At 43.9% G+C, this 12,645-nt stretch overlaps 1 pseudogene; it reads left to right on the forward strand.

The window, feature by feature from the left end:
• Window positions 1-3,754: 3,754 nt before the first annotated feature.
• On the forward strand, window positions 3,755-4,096 carry LOC109451085 (enhancer of rudimentary homolog; annotated as a pseudogene).
• Window positions 4,097-12,645: the final 8,549 nt, after the last annotated feature.

The raw sequence follows: 12,645 nt of genomic DNA on the forward strand, positions 1-12,645 counted from the left end.
TCTCTGTGCTCCATCCAAACCTTCGCCCACACAGGCCATCCCTCCCCGCTGCCCCAGTACCGAGCTCAGTTCAGGGGACACCCTCACGTGTGTCTGATTATTGGTTTACCAGATCATCTGTGTCTCCACAACCTTCCACTAACGGTGCCCCTGGCCTCTCTATCTGCCTGAGATGCAGAGTCACCCACTAGACATGTGCAGTCACCCACTGCAGACCAAGTGAAAACCTTGAGGGGCTCGTGTGGTGCTGTATAGCTGTTTATAGTAAGTGTCGGGGAATCAGATGAACCTGGGCTCAAAACTCAGCTCTGTCATTTCCCAGCGCTGTGAACTTGGAGCAGGCAAGTTAGCTATTTAAAATCTTCCATCTTCTTTCTCCTTTCCTCTCCCTCTTCCCCTTCATCCTTCCCGTTCCCTCTTTCTTTCCTTAAGAGTTGGTGGCTGTCTTAGTCTGTTCAGGTTGCTATTATAACAAGCCACAAATCTAGTGGCTTAGAAACAACAGAAATTTATTTCTTACAGTTCTAGGGGCTGGACGTCTGAGACCAGGATGCCAGTATAGTTAGGTTCTGGTGACAACCCTCTTTGGGACTGCAGACTAATAACTTCTTGCTGTGTCCTCACTTGGCAGAAGGGACTAGGGAATTCTCTGGGATTTCATTTTTATGGGCACTGATCCCATTCATGACCTAAGCACACCCCAAAGGCCCTACCTCCTAACACCATCACGTTGGCATTGGGATTTCAACATATGCATTTTAGGGGTCAGCAATATTCAGACTATAGCAGTGGCTGTGTTTTGGTTAGTTTTAGTTTTTGTTTTTTTAGTCAGAATACCACACATACATGGTGTAGAGTTAAGTACTTTTACAAAACTTATTTTGAAATGGCTGGTCTCCCCAACTCTTTTTTCTCCTCCCCAGAGGCAAGTACGTTGAAGTTCTTTAGCTATTTCTTTTGGCAATTACCTTTGCATATCTAAACAACATAATTAGACCGCTACTTCTTGATTTTTTTTTGTTTTAGGCATACTCTTTGGCTTCCTACTATGGAACAGGACCCTCCGTACAAACTGTATGTGTTTTTTCTATTAGGCAATACTTTATCATGGAATAAAATCAGAAGGTCAAATAGTTATCTTAGAATTCCAGATTGGAGCAGGAGGATCACTCCTTTGGCATCTTCAGCCCTTCCCACCATGTACATACTCTCTGCCCCTCTTGCTATCTCCCAATATGGTTGCATCTAATATTTCTCAGATCGATATTCAGCATTTATATCACCATGGAATGCTGTTCGTAGCTGACCCATGTAGGGTTCTGTGAATATTTTTCCTTTCCTCTATAATTATTGTTGTCCCTGGAGGCGATACCTGTCCTGATTTGTTTGCTAAGCATTTTATATGATTATCACAAACTCAACCCAAAGAATCCCTCATTGTGAGTGTCCTCTCAATACATTAAAATACGTGAGACATTCTGTCAACTTCACCTCAGAGAAATTCCTGCAGATCCCCTGACCATCAGGTCTGGCCTAGGTTGTTTTCTGGGCCCGAGGCACAGCTATTGTCTTGGGGTCTCCCTATACCATCATCCAGGGCATTTGTCACTTTCCTCTCCCGTTGGAGCCATCCTTGCCAGCATCTTGTATCTGCTGGTAGATCACGTTATGCTGCAGCCTCCTCAGACCTCACATGCCTTGAAAATGCCTAATTCTACCTTGACCTTTAAGTGATCACTTGGGTGAAGAATTCTAGGTTGGAAATCATTTCTCTTCAGAAGTTTGAAGACATGGCTTCGTTTTTTTCTAACTTTCACAGTTGCTGTTGAGTGGCCTGATGTCGTTATGATTCTTTGAAACCTGTTTTTTCTCTCTGGAAACTTATTTTCCATTTGTCCCCAGTTTCCTGAAATTTCGCAACGATGTGCCTTGATGTGAACCTATTTTTATCCATGATTCAGGACACTCTATGGACCCTTAATTAAAAACGTCTTTCCATTCTGATAAATGTTATTGAATTATTTCTTATGGTGGCTTTGTACTATGTTAGCTAAGCTGGAACTGTGGCTCCCAGAATTCCCTTCTCTGGATGGTATCAGGCTAGTGTTGGCCACAAAGGACAGTGTGTACCAGATCTGGGAGGGAGAAATGAAGCAGCAGCATATATGTATGCTTTGAAGGTTGGTGTCCAGTACCAGCCACTGAGGCATGTGCTAGCTCACCTGCTTGGTTTGGGGCAGCCCATTAGTTCCTACCATATCTGTTCCTGTAGCCTCTCCATCCTCTGGCCAGTATGTGTGTGTGTGTAGCTCTGTGGTGGTTAAAGGGTGCCAGATTCTCCTGTGGGTCTCCCATGGCTTCAGGTTGGAGGTAGTGAGAGAAAGACATGGGTTCCAGTTTGCCCTCTTGGGTTCCACTGGTCTTTGCTCTTATCCATGTCCAGCTTCTCTCCCCAACTGCCAGTCTCTAGAGACTCTAGGCTCAACACTAGGTGCAAAGGCAACAGTCTGCATAGACTTCTCCAACACCTCCATAATTGTGTGAGGCCTAACTCCTGTACCAAATCCCTGATCCTATATCACGTCAGTGGTTCTGCTTCTCTGTTCAAACCTTGACTGATTCATTTCTTTAGTGATTTCTTATCTTTCATTGTCTCTATTCTTTCTTTCTGGGAACCCTACTCACTGAAGATTGACCTCCTGGATAGGTCCCTCATTTTTCTTATGATTTCTTTCTTATTTTATACCTCTTTGTCTTGTTACTTTACTTTCTAGGAGAGTTACTCAGTTTTATCTTTCAACAATTCCATTGGATTTTTAATTTATGCTATTTGTAATTTCCAGGAGGACTTCTTTAGTCTCTGAGTATTCCTTTTTAGTAGCATACTCTTCTTTCTTCATGGATGCAAAAATCTCTTAACATTCTGGAAACAGTAATGATAGTTTTTCTTTCTTTGTTTTTTTTTTTAGTTTTTTTTTTTTTAGTGCTCATCTTTTTATTGGGGAGGCCGGTATGTATTCAAACATTTTTGTAATGTTTGAATTTTTAATTTTCACTTCAGAAATTCTTTTTAATTGCAAATTGAGATAAAATGGCCCCAATATCCCAACATAAGTTCCAGTTAAATATGTTTGCAAAGCATTAAAGATAATTTCCAAACACACAAAAAGCCATGTATAGCCCCGGTCCAGGTACACGTCCACGTCCTTTCCATGTGCCCTTCTGATGCCTGTTCAGGGACACTACTGACTTACTTTTGGGCTCAGATGTAATAGCAGCAGGGATTTGGTTTTCTTTTCTGCTTTTTCCATTTAACGGATATCAAAGAGTCTTCACTTTTTTTTTTTTGCAACAATTAGTTGTGCCTCATGGTTAGTTACTAAGGGTATTTCCAAATTATATTGTTATAAACATGATCTATGAACACTTTTGAATATCCTCATATCTTTGTTTTCTCTTGGCTTTTTAAAGAATTTCCTTTGAATTCTCAGGAGTCGGATTCTTGGATCAAAACATATAAATTTCTAGACCCTTGATTGCTTTCCAAATGGGCTATTCTTATACTGCCACCAGTAATGTTTGAGTACCATTTTTTCTACATGTACTATGTAATTAGTAATGATAGTTTATAAAAGAGATTTCTTCTTCATGTTCTATTTCTATTTCCATCAAAATGCTTTGTTATGTTTCCTTTGGTCTCTACCTTTCATTTGGCTTTCCTCAAATGTCTAATGCCTCTTGTTCATATTTAAGAATGAGGTACTGGTGGGCGGCGACTGCAGTGAAAGAGTTTGGTGTGTCTCACACCATTTGGCTGGTACAGCCTACCACGAGGCCAGAAGGCAGAACTTAATGCTGACTGTGAATCTGGAGGCGTTTGTAAAATGTACGAAGATCATCTGAAGAGAATGAATCCCAACAACCCCTCTATCACATATAATATCAGTCAGTTGTTTGATTTCATTGATGATTGGTCAACCTCAGCTGTCTTGTTTACCAAACTGATACCCAGGCATACCAGCCTTATAACAAAGACTGGATTAAAGAGAAGACCTATGTGCTCCTTTGTCGGCAAGCCCAACAGGCCGGGAAATAGTTGTATTGGAAGCATTAAGGGGTTTGGGGTGGGCTTGGAACACAGGTATACACAGCATGCAGTAGTGGAAGTTTTGTGTTATAGCAATCCTGTTTTCATTTTGGTACACTCTCGCCAGGATTGACTGTATTAGATGAAATGTGAGGATCTTATTTAGTCTGAAACTTCCGACACGCCCTTTTCCTTTCTTTCTTTCTTTTTTCAATTAAACATTTTTATAATTATTTAGATGGAAGTTGCTCTCTGTGACTTATGTTGGTTCCAGTCCTTCAAAACCTGTTCATATCCGCTTTATAACGTTCACTGTACTAACCCTTCTTCATGTTGGAGTGGCGGTGGGGTAGGGGGAATTTAGTTATGTCCTCAAGATAAAGTCTTAGTGAAAACCAAATAAATGTTCTTTAATTATGCTTTCAATAATAATAATGATGATGATGATGATGATGATGTATTTATTGGAAGATCTGCATGTGTGGGTCTTACTAATTTTTACTGTATGTTGATCTAGCCAGCTCCTTCATTGGGAAACTCTTGATTTTAGTGTTCTGTATCTTTCCTCTTGGGCTAGTCAAATACTCTAGAGAAGGGGTCTCCAATCTCCTGCCAGGAGAGTACAACTGGCTGCTAGCTTTCTGGAAACCAAGGCAGGAAAGAGGGTCTCAGCATTTAGAATGTCAATGCTGCTTGACCCCTGTTTTCTGATGGCACCCTCACCCTCAGTTGTAGGATTTTCTCTAATCCAGAGCCTGCCTGTTCCACCTTTTCCGGAGAAGAAAGCTCAGTCTTCTGCTGAAGTGGAGAAGAGGGAGTTATATGGCTGACTGGAGTAGGGGAGGAGATCTGGGTTCCACTGGTTCTTAAATCAACTTTTAACCAGTCCCCTGTTTTTAGCTAGTGCATCGTATCCCAAGTCCTTAGCTGGTATCTGAGCTATAATCTCTCTGCTCCTCGGCTTTCTCCACAGCCGACTTAGGATTCAGCTTTCTCAGGTCTGCAAAGTCCATGCATATTCATCCCAGCTTCCAAATTTTTGTTGGTATGAGTTCAATGTCTACTTTATTTACCTTGTAGGTTTGTTAATTTTTTCCGTCATTATTTTATTTATTTATTTATTCAACAAGTATTTATGAACCAGTACTATGTGCCAGGCATTGTTTGGCTTTTTTAAAACATCACTTTTATAATGGAATTTTGGATGGGAGCAAACACATTTATGTGTATTCAATCTTCCATCTTTACCTGGAAGTCAAAATCTCTTTCTCTCTCTAATCAATTAAAGAGGAGTAATGATATTTACTCATGAGGTTGGGAAAGAATTAATTGACATAATGCATGTAAAGTACCTAGAATAGTGCCCAGTACATATCTGCCTAATACATTGTTAGCACTATGGTTATTAGTTTAGTTTTTACTGGTCTAAGGCAGACCCAGTCTGGATGGTTAAGAATTATATAGACATTTTGTTTAGTTGAGGACAGTTATGTTCAAGTAGATTGTGCACATTGGGGATTATGTTACAAATTTTAAGTGTTTGGCTGCCGTCTCCCACCAGGCCATTAGAAGTGTGCTCAGAGGACACAGTCGCAGCGTAAGGAAAGCCCACATGCAATTTGGACGGTGTCTCTGCTAGGAGCGGAAATCCTATATAATGGTCCAAAGTCAGATAGAAATCATTGGGAAATTTTCACCGCTGGTCCCCTCCAATAACATGACATTTGAAATTTCTTCAGCCAGTGACCCTTTACACACACTGCCACAATTATTCTCATGTCAACCCTGACAGGTAGGCAGAGTTGGTAGTGCTATTCTATTTTCTAACTTAGGAAACTGAGGCACCAAACAGTGATGGTCCTTTTCTACTGATGTGTAGCCAGCAAGCAACAAGCTAAGATTAGAACACAGGGTTGTTCCTTTTTTCTCTCCAATTCTACTAACTGAGAAGAACGTAAGCATCCTGAGCTACCACTGAGTAATGATGAAGTCTAGGAAGTAAGTGGTTTCTGTAGGTCAGGAAATCAGGGAGGTCTTGGCTGGGCAGCGTATATTTGGGGTCACTTATACAATGGCAGTCACATGTCAGCTAGGGCTTCTGTCATCTGAAGGCTTGACTGAGGTTGGAGGATCCAACATGGCTGACTTACATGCCTGGCAAGTTGGTTCTGGCTGATGGCTTATGGCTAATGTATGGCTCTTGTATCAGTTACCTAATGCTGCATAACAAATTACCCCTAATTTTAGACAGTTAAAACTACTCATCTTGTTTTTTGTTGTTATTGTTAATAAAAAAAATAGGATGGGGGCATAGGGTGGGTTGGTTGCAAGATCAAACCTTTCTAGGAAGCAGCATAGATGGCTAGGATATAGAACAACAGGAACTCTCATTTATTGCTGGTGGGAATGCAAAATGCGATAGCCATCTGAAAGACAGTTTGGCAGTTTCTTAAGCTAACTATACTCTTACCATATGATGCAGTCATTGTGCTCCTTGGTATTTATCCAAATGAGTTGAAAACATGTCCACACAAAAGCCTGCACATGGGTGTTTATAGCAGATTTATTCATAATTGCCCAAACTTGGAAGATGTCTTATAATAGGTGAATGGATAAATAAACTGTGGTACATCCAGACAATGGAATATTATTCAGTGCTTAAAAGACATGAGCTATCCAGCCATGAAAAGATACGGAGGAAATTGAAATGCATATTACTCAGGAAAAGAAGCCAGTCACATGTGATTCCAACTCTGTGACATTCTGGAAAAGGCAAAACTAGGGAAACAGTACAAGGTCAGTCAGTGGTTACCAAGGTTTTAGGGGGAGAGAGAGGGAGGAAGAGGTGGAGCACAGGGGACTTTTAGGACATGAATCTGTTCTGTATGAATTGTAATGGTAGATGTGTGATATTATACCTTTGTCAAAACCCAGAGAATGTACAACACAAAGAGTGAACCCTAATATAAGCTATGGACTTTAGTTAATAATCATGCATTATTATTCGTTTATCAACTATAACAAATGTACCACAGTAATGCAAAATGTTGATAATAGGGAAATAATGTCGGAGAGAGGGAATAGAGCTGATGGAAATTCTCTGTACTTGCTGCTCAGTTTTTCTATAAACGTAAAACTGCTCTAAAAAATACTATCGAGTAAAAAGAAAAAGAAAAAGGATGGGGCATGGGGTGGTTCGGTTATAAGGTAAAACCTTTCTAGGAAATATATCCCAGATGTCCCTGAGGGCTTTGTGCTGGATATTCTCTGAACAAATCAATCTTGAGGTAAAAATGCTTTAAGGATAATGATGTACTTGGGATAATATCTGCACCATCCTGAAATGAGGGCCTGATTTGGGTAACTTTGAGATTATTTGGAGATCTGTATTTTTAATACATTTGAGCCAGAGGAAAGAAGAGAAGCTACTCATGTTCATAAGTTTTTCTCTCCGATTCTCTCTCTCTCTCTCTCTCTCTCTCTCTCTCTCTTATTATCATTATAATATTTTGCTTCAGAGCCTGTGCCATGAAGCCCCAGAGACCCAAAGGAGACCGGAAACCTGTTCTAAAAAGACAGAGTGAGTCATGCTCAATGAATAGGGATTTTCACAGAGGGGCATTGTTCAGTAAAGCCAGTACTGATACCCCCAGCCCCCACACCCACCTTGGTGACTCACGCCATCACCTTTAGATTGGAAGTGCAGCTGAGGGCACTGAGCCCACAGAGATTCCTGGGAGGCTGACAACACCTCAAATAACCCAACCAGCCACTGACAGTTGGCACCACCCCACGTAAAGCTCAGGGAAGAACTGTGCCTGGCAGCAGCGATAGGACCAATCCTTGTCTAGGGCAGATCTAAAGCCCCCTCCCTAGGCTTGGTGCTCAGTGGTTTATGAATCTCTTATAGAATACTTGCACTTAAAATTTTTGTTCTTACTTACTGAACACTTTCTTGTTCGTTAGACAGACACACTATGTGCTGGACATTGGGGTACAGGAATGAATAAGAAATAGTTATTGTTACCAAGTGCTTACACCTTTCTGATGTGCTTACAGGGAGATAAATGGAGTCCCAGAGCTGTCCTGGGAACTGTGTACGACTCAATGCCAATACGGTGGGCATTTTCTGGTTGTGTCTGCAGCTTCCGTTCTGCTAACAGTCCCCTGATAACAGAATGGATGCTGCAGCCACCACCAGGTAGTCTCCTTCGGGCCAGTCCTTCATGCCTGTGCTCAGATTTGGGCAGATTGGCCTCCAAGCCCAGCTCCAGGGTTGGATCCCGATTCCTGAATCAATTAGTGTATCTCATTCTATGGCCATGATCATTGTTTAGAGAGGGGCGTATGTCCCCAATTCAAGCCAAAAGCAGAGAAGGAGTCTCAACCTGTGTCAGAGCCACTAGAAAAATCTTCTAGAATGGGAGATGGAAAGGCATATACTTTAAAACTGTGGTGACTATTTGGTTACTATGGGAGGATGAAACTGACACTGTGGGAGGCAGAGCAGAGACAGAAAGAAATGACGTCCTTTATGATATCACATGAAATGCTAGATTAAACTTTACCTGAAGGCAAACACTTTCATGACTTTTTTAGCTACATCAGTTCATACATTCTCTTTATTGTTTGAGCTGGGTTTTCCTATCATTTGTAACTGAATGTGTCCTAAGTTATGGCGAAGAAAGAAATATAGGGAGCAGGATAAGAAAAGTGATGTGTGATATTCCATATGTCTCCAAGAAGCACAAAGAAACTGGCTGCCCATACTGGGCCCCCAAGGAGTTAGGGAAAACCAGTGTGTGAAAGTGATAGAGCTCCCTGAGGCAACCCAGTATCTGAACCCCCTCCTGTCCTTGGGGACCCCTCACTGTAGGAGTTCTGATGGAGGGATCCACCTCCCACTCCAGAAGCCCAGCCCACCACCCTGAAGGTGAGGGTGGAACCAAATGATTGGTGCTCAGCCAATCACAAGCTCCCACTGGGGCTCTTACTCCAGATAAGCGATGCCAAGAAGCAGGAAAAGAGAATGCATTCCCAACAGTGGTAACTACATCCACTTTCCAACAGCAGCAAAGCTGGTGCCAGTGTCCAGTGGTGTAGTGCCACTTTTGGTGTCCTCACCCCATGGGCGCCTGGTCTCCCTTGATCCCTGCTTGTTTTCCAAGCTTGATTCTTTCTTTCTGGCCATTTTGTGCACCACCTAGTAACCTCTAAATAAATCCCTTTTCTGCCAAAACAATCAAAATTGGTTTCTGGTGTTTGCAGGTGAGGACCCCCAACTGAGTAGCCAAGGTGGAGGTCAGTACTAGTAGGAAAAGAAGAACTGGTGAGGAGAGAAGGCTGTGAAAGTCTCCTGAAGAGAATCAGCCTCCATGTCAGGTATAAAGGATGTTGGGGCAGACAGACTGGGATTGAATCAAGCTCTGACATTTACTGCGCCAGTGACTGTGCACATGTGACCTAACCTCTCTGAGCCTCAGTGTCTCATGTGTAAAGGGGGGTATGACAGTAGGACCTACCTTACAGCACTGTTGGGATGATTACATGAGAAGATGCCAGTAGCATTCTTAGTCCAGATTCTGGCACAGCCCTGGTCTTCAGATAGTGGTAGCTATTGTGACTTCCTGTGGCTCAAGAGGTGACCTTGCTTACACGGGCCTCCATGGCACCTTTTTTTTTTAGTCTACTCATCTTTCCTCTTTCCTCTTCATTCATAGCAGAAAGGGAGAAATTATTCTTCATGGGCGGTGAGAGAAATTTAATTTGGATCCTGACAGCTGTGTGCTGGTAGATATGTAAGAACCAGCTCTCCAGGGAAATAAAAGCATGGATTTATTTGTAGCATTTCTTGATTTTCATGGTGTAAGTACTCCCTCTGTGGCTGATTTCAAGCAACCAACATGATGTTACTGAACTTGGAGGTGGGAAGAGATGTGCTCAATCCATTGCATGAGCCAGTGCCGGTGCACCACCAGACCCAGGGAAGGATATCTGGGGAGTGGGGGGAAATAGGTGGTTCCTAAGCTCTGGAGCAGCTTCTCAAAAGAAACTCCTTAAGTACTGTTGACAGGATGGGACACATGTTATGCTTTGGCTTAAAACCTGAGAGTACTCTTTAAATGATACTGGTAACAACACCCCATACTTACAGCCAGTCCACTTCCAGCACCTGTCTTTCCTTCTGTAAAGTCTCTTCTGCATCTATCCACCCATCCTCTCCAAGCTCACCGTGGCTTCCCCAGCCCATGGGCTCAGCTTGTCAACTCTGGAACATCGCTCCCTTCCTGCTGTATGTAATGGGCCAGGTTTGCCATCCCTATGCCAGCTTTTAGTGCATTATCCCCACTCCTGGTTTACTGTCACACGACTCCAGTTTTACTGTTCCATTCACTATAAATGCAGCTGCCTGGCTGTCCCAGCCTTCACCTGGCCCCCTTCAGTCTGTGAGTGACCTGTGTCTGAGTCTCAGATCTTCTACTTATGAGCTCTAGGGCAAAACTTAACTTCCTTACCTCTAAAGTGCTGATAATAAAAGAACTTTCTCTGGGTTGTTTCAAAGATGAAATCATTCCATAAAAGGCTGGGGATAGTACCTGGCCCATTGTAAATGCTGAATTGGATCTTGGCTCTGTGACAATGGCCAGGACGATGACTGCTCTAAAATGGTAGCTGGTGGAAGGATGATTTTCCTCCCACCTGAAATTCTACCCTGCTGTCCTTTGCTGTTCCAGGGCCACTTTTCCATCCGCTTTGGTTCTGTTTTCTTCTGATACACTTTTTCTCTGTACTCATTAGCTCCTTTTCTCTGTGAGCTTCTGAGGCAATTACACCCACCATGGCACATTTAATGCAATACTGTCCCTTACTGTCCCCTGTTGATGTCAAGCATGTGTTCCTGGCTCCTCTGTAAGTGGCTTGCAGGGAGTGGCTCCTCATCTTCATTTTCTCCCCAAAGGGTCTTGGGTCAGCAGGCTCCGAGCGGCAGCCAGGCTGATGCTCCTAAGTGTCCAGAACAGTGTCTGGCATTCTACCTGCAACATGTCATGTTGTTTGTTTTTTTCTCAATCAACCAAGATTTCTTTGAGCACCAGGTATGTGCTAGGCACTGAGGCCACAGTGAGTAAGACAAGAGCCTCCGTCCTCTGAGAGCTTCCAGTGCCATGAGAACAGCGGACCTGAAACACACAAACACCCAAACCCGTGTATGAGACCGCACAGTGCCAAGTGCGGTGAAGGGACAGAAGAGTGTGTGACCGGAGATTAAAACAGGGGCCTGATTTGGATAGAGGTGGGGGTCAAGGAAGGAACATTTAAGTTAAAACTGGAAGGAGTTACTCAAGGGAAGAGGTTTTCCAGGAAGCTGGTACACTGGATGCTGAGTGGAATGGCTCAAAGTGCTGAGGACCTAAGATAAGACCACACATCGAGAGAGCAGAGCAGGAGAGACAGAGCAGCCTGCAATGATAGGCAAGCAAGCAGGTAGCCCAGGGCCTGCTGGGCTTCCTAGGCCCGATTGGGTGTTTTGGTTTCCATCCTAAGGGTAGGAAGCAGTTCATGCTCTCAGAAATCTTATGAGGTAGCTGCTATTATCAGCCCCGTTTTATATTGGAGGAAATGGAGGCCCAGAGTGATTGAGTAACTTGCCCAGGGTCACACAGCTAGTCAGCAGCTCCGCCAGAATGCCAGTGTTGCCCAAGCTGGCCTGGACCTCTCAGGCCTCCAGCAGCCAGCTGCTGAGTGATTGAGGGCAGCACTGACCACTCTAGGACCCACCAGCCCCATCCTTCCCACAGGCTGTTTGGAAAGGACCCTCTAACTGGGGGCTTTTCTCTGAGGAGGGCCAGCCTGAGGCCCCCTGGGAAGTATGAAACTGGTTTGGTGGGAGTAAAGATGTCAATTCTGATGTCATACTGGGGTGTTTAGGCTGCAAAGCACTAGATCCCGCGGTCTTCCCGGGCTCTGCCTTTTGTTTTGTTTTCCTCAGAAGCCTGGGCCCACGGTACCAAGGAAAGGAGGTGGTAGTGGTTTACGGTGAGTGGTGATCTTCAGCTGGGCCGCTCTTGGCAGAGAAGCCAACGCACACAGGGGCCTGAGGAAGTCTCATGGAGACAGGATGTGCTTGGGAAACTGTGAAATAGGCCGCGTTTGTCTTCTCAACTCCTCTGAGTCCCCTTCAGGCTAAGACCTCCTTCCTTTCTCCCCGCCCACCCGCAGGGAGATTTGGTCCGGAGCCCCCAGGCCTCAGCGTTCCCAGCCTGGCCTCTGCGGCCCCTCCCAGAACATTAAAACTTACTTAAGATGTTAATAGGTGATAATGACACCTCCCAGGGCTTGGGACCCAGGCGGTAGTGAAGGGTGGGAATTTCAGGCACCAAATGGAGGTGGCCTTTTGGCCCGCCTCAAGTCACCCCAGGGAGATAACTCCTTTTATTTCCAGAGTCTTCTGTAGTAGGGAGATTTCTTTTCTTCCGTCGTTAAAACCCTCTTGTTTTGTGGAGAGGAAGGAGCTTGCAGCTCAGTGAGGCAGAGGGGCCATCAGACCAGTGAGAGGTGGG

The sequence above is a fragment of the Rhinolophus sinicus genome, linkage group LG10 (genome assembly GCF_036562045.2).
Source record: "Rhinolophus sinicus isolate RSC01 linkage group LG10, ASM3656204v1, whole genome shotgun sequence".
In the NCBI taxonomy this organism is placed as follows: Eukaryota; Metazoa; Chordata; class Mammalia; order Chiroptera; family Rhinolophidae; genus Rhinolophus; species Rhinolophus sinicus.